Source organism: Tenrec ecaudatus, chromosome 3 (assembly GCF_050624435.1).
Source record: "Tenrec ecaudatus isolate mTenEca1 chromosome 3, mTenEca1.hap1, whole genome shotgun sequence".
Classification (NCBI taxonomy): domain Eukaryota; kingdom Metazoa; phylum Chordata; class Mammalia; order Afrosoricida; family Tenrecidae; genus Tenrec; species Tenrec ecaudatus.
The window spans coordinates 187,039,810-187,044,250 of record NC_134532.1 but is presented as its reverse complement, the minus strand read 5'-3'; the positions used below and the strand labels follow the sequence as shown (position 1 = coordinate 187,044,250).

The 4,441-nt window shown below is 37.4% G+C and overlaps 1 pseudogene; it reads right to left on the bottom strand.

The window, feature by feature from the left end:
- Window positions 1-1,406: 1,406 nt before the first annotated feature.
- On the bottom strand, window positions 1,407-2,313 carry LOC142443715 (small ribosomal subunit protein uS5 pseudogene; annotated as a pseudogene).
- Between the last annotated feature and the right edge of the window lie 2,128 nt (window positions 2,314-4,441).

Sequence of the window (4,441 nt, the reverse complement as noted above, 5' to 3'; positions counted from 1 at the left end):
GTAAGAATTTGGTGCCAGACAACTTTATTTCGTTAAGGTTAGAAATCAGAGGTTCAGATTGAAATGTTCAGTTCTAAGATATTTAATTAAAGTTTTCCTTTTTTCCAAATATAATGTGCTTAATATGGATAAGTATTTAATTGAAATAATGAGTGGGCTCTAAAGGAGCCTAGATATTACAATTATATTTATAGTTTTACTTGTAGATTCTGTATTGCGGGATTTTAGTATATACACGTTTAATGCTTCAAATCTTTATTTTTCTCAGAATAAGATGAGGCAGACTAATTGGTCCTATGTTAATGGAATATGATGATAGATATAAATTGTCTGAGATGTCATAAAAAGTTTATGGAATTTTTCATTATACTTTAACTGCTAGTATATATAAATACATATATATATATATTTATGTTTTGAACTTTCTTTTTATCATTTTATTGGGGCTAATACAATTTTTGATACCAACTTATGTTTTGAAAGATCGAGATGGGTGGTGTATGAGTCCCTAATAAAATGATTTAAAAAAAATAAGAAGTTGGGGAAAGTGGGACGATGCCATTAGTGTTAATTCATTTTTTTCTACACTTTAAAAAAATCCCCTCATATTATACTTAACCTTAAATAATACATTGTTTAATAGTATCTTTAAAATATTATATGCCATCTATGCAAAAAATGTAAGAAAATGTTTTGAAACTGACTGTGGTAGCAATTGTACAATGCTGTTTTATGTGATTGATAGAATGTTATGATATATGTAAGAGCTCCCAATAAATTATAGTTTTTTAAAAACATTAAAAAAAACACAAAAAAGAGAAAAGAATGCTTGTTTACAAATATTTTATACAATCTTCTATGTATGAAAGAACTTTTAAGATTTACTGAATCCAAGTTTAAAAAAGAGAAAGAATGATTAAAACATGTAGACTACATCTCTCTTTCCATATATCCATTTAATCCTAATAATCATTGATTTGGGTTGCCTGCTAATCAATTCCAACTCATGGTAACCCCAGGCTTAACAAAACAGAACTTTTCCATAGGACTTCATAGGACTATAATCTTATTGAGAGGAGATTGTCAGCAATTTCTTGCACCATTCTGTTAAATTGATTTGAACCATGGCATTTTAGGCTAAGGATTAAAGGCGAAAAAATGGTACAACTTGTTGTTACTTGCCATCCAATCAGTCAATTCCAACTAACAGTAACTCTATATATACCACAATGAAACACTCTCCAGTCCTGGTGCCAATCCATATCCTGAGGGTTTTCTGCTATTTTGCTGGCCCTTTATTTCTTGAAGTGTAATTGCCTTTTCCAGGCACTAATCTCTCCTGATTACATGCCTGCTGCTCTGAGATGAAGTCTCCCAATCTTCACTTTTTTTTTTTGGCAGGCTCAATTCACTTTATTACATTTTGTATAAAATTGACTATGTGGTAGGCACAGCTGGAGCCTGGGTCCTCTGCATGGAGACTCTGGTGTGGGTCTTCACAAGAGGGTCAGTGAATTCCTGGTAGGGAGACATGGTGAACACGGTCTCTTTCCAGAGGTCAGGGGTCAGATAGCTGTAGGTCTTGGAGATGGCATCAAAGGTGGCTTTGGCAAAGTTGCCCAGGGTGGCTGTGCAGCCCCTAGCCGACGTGTAGCAGTCATCAATCCCTGCCATCACCAGCAGTTTCTTGGGCACAGGGGCTGAGACGATGCCAGTGCCCCCGGGGGCAGGGATGAGTCGCACCAGCACAGACCCACAGCGGCCGGTCATCTTGCAGGGGACCCTGTGGGGCTTGCCGATCTTGTTGCCCCAGTAGCCTCGCCGCACAGGGACAATGGACAGCTTGGCCAGGATGATGGCCCCTCGGATGGCAGCGGCGACTTCCTTGGAGCACTTGACACCCAGGCCAACGTGCCCATTGTAGTCCCCAATGGCAACGAAGGCCTTGAACCTGGTGCACTGGCCGGCTCGGGTCTGCTTCTGCACAGGCATGATCTTTAGGACCTCGTCCTTGAGAGCCATCCCCAGGAAGAAGTCCGTGATCTCAGACTCCTAGATGGACAGGGAGAACAGATAGATCTCCTCCAGGGACTTGATCTTCATGTCCTTGACCAGACGACCCAGCTTGGTGACAGGGAGCCACTCCTTGTCTTCGGCTTTGCCCCCGCGAGCTCCGCGGCCTCGTCCACGGCCCCGACCCCGGCCGCGAGCACGTCCTCACAAGCCACTGCCGAAGCCTCCGCGGAAGCCGCTGGGAGCTGCTGCTCCCGGACCCCCGGGGCCTCCAGGCCCTGCCGCTGCACCGGTCGCCATTTGGTGTTTTCTCTGAGAAGAAGCCCAATCTTCACTTTTAAGGAGCAGTCTGACTGCACGTCCTTAACGACAGGTTTGCTCATTCTTTTGGCCACAGAGAGACCTTCCTTTGATTAAATAATTTTTTTACCTTTTTGCCAAAATTTTAAAATTACATGAACTACTATGACAACATGGGAGAAGAAAGTGTTCTGAAAATGATTGTGGCAATCATTGTACAACTGTTTTTGAAATTACTGAGATATTGAATTATATGATATGTGGATGAAGTGCCAATTAAGCTGATTTGAAGAAAGATCAATCCCAAACAAGATGGTTTGACACACGTATGCAACAGTTGTCTCAATCATAAAAATAATTGCTAGTGTGCTTTGTGACAAGGTGCCATTGCAGTCGCTCATAGAGAGAGTTGCTAAGATTTGGAACAATTTGATGCCACCAATCTATAACAGCAATACATAGATACAAAAAAGCTATACAGCTGATCAAAATGTAAGGATATAACTATGATCTAATTTGTTCCAATAACTCAAATGTAGTATTAATTTAAAAAAAACATAAACCAAGGTAGTAGAGATCATAGCATTAAATTGAGAACCACTGACAGTCAAATTTAGTCTAATTCACTGCCCTAGTCTGATAGCAATCATACAGGACAAAGAAAGACTGCTCCCCTTGGACTTCTAAGACTGCATCATTATAGGATACTGCAACATCTTTCTCATATATTAAGTTGTAGAGTCAAAGAACCAATTTTTTGGTTAGCATGGGTTACACACTTAACCAGTAAGCGATCAGAGCTCTACAAAATTTATAGAGAAATTCAAATGTCTGGAAAATATGCTATTGTTGACTTGCCTTTGGAAAATCTTAAAAACAGCACTTAAAATCATTAAACTGAACTGCAAGTAATTAAATCTTCAACCATATAAAAACATAGCATTACCTAATGGAAGCCAATAAAATGTAAATAGTTAAGAAGGTAAAGGACACATTGATTGGAATCAAATTTATTTATTTATTTTTAAATCAAATTTTAAAGTTACTAGATATACCAAGAAGAAGAAAAATGTGACCTGCAATAAGATAATATATTAAATGGAAAAGAGCCACAAATAATAAAAATTGAGACACTATAATAGACAGTATAGCACAATAATAAACTGCTATTATTATGATGAATAAATATTGTCTCATAGAAGATATGTTAAGGAATTAAGTAGATTTTGGGGTAGTTATAAGAACTATAATACCCACACTTAGGAAACAAAATTAAAAATTATAAATTATATCATGTAATGATCTGAAAACATGGAAATAGTAACTATAAAATGAAGAATAAGAAGAAAAACATGGAAAGAAAATAAACACAGCTGCAGTGATTTCTCCAACAATATCAAGTTTTATCTTCTCATTTTATTTCTATGTTATGCCTATGGAATTAAAATGATCAGCAATTTGAACTTCAAATCAAGTCATGGTATCGGTCAAGGTATATGTTCCCTTTTCTAGTGAAAAACCTGTAACAGTTCATCAGTAAATGCAAAATAATGTAATTTGAAATGAGATATAATGGAATAGAAGGAAATTACTATTATTAAAAGAAATCATATGAATGAATTTTATCAAATTACCTTCAGAAATATTAAAATATTTTGAAATAAATAATAAACAGTATCTACGGTGGTTAACCAACTGCTCCCTCACCCTAGGGGTTACTTTAGTAAATTGGTGATGCTCTGTTCATAGGCAGAGCATTGTTTAAGGAAATATCTCTCAGGGTGAGGAAATAGTTGGCAAACCAGCACAAAAGTCTTCTTATTTGTATAAAACTATGGTATATAACTTGGTTTATTAATATATTGGACACATAAATATATTGATACTTTTGTTAATTTTCTGGTGCCGGGGCGTCCATCAGACGCATAAGGAGCTCATGGGCAGCAGAATGAAACACCACTGGTCTTGTGCCAGCCTCACAATTACTCTTATATTTGAAACCATTGTCGAAGCCATTGTGTCAATCCATATCTTCAAGGGCCTACCTCTTTTCTTGTTGCCCCTCTACTTCACCAAGAATGGGGTCCTTCTGCAGGGACTGGTCTCTGCTGCTAACATGTCCAAAGTA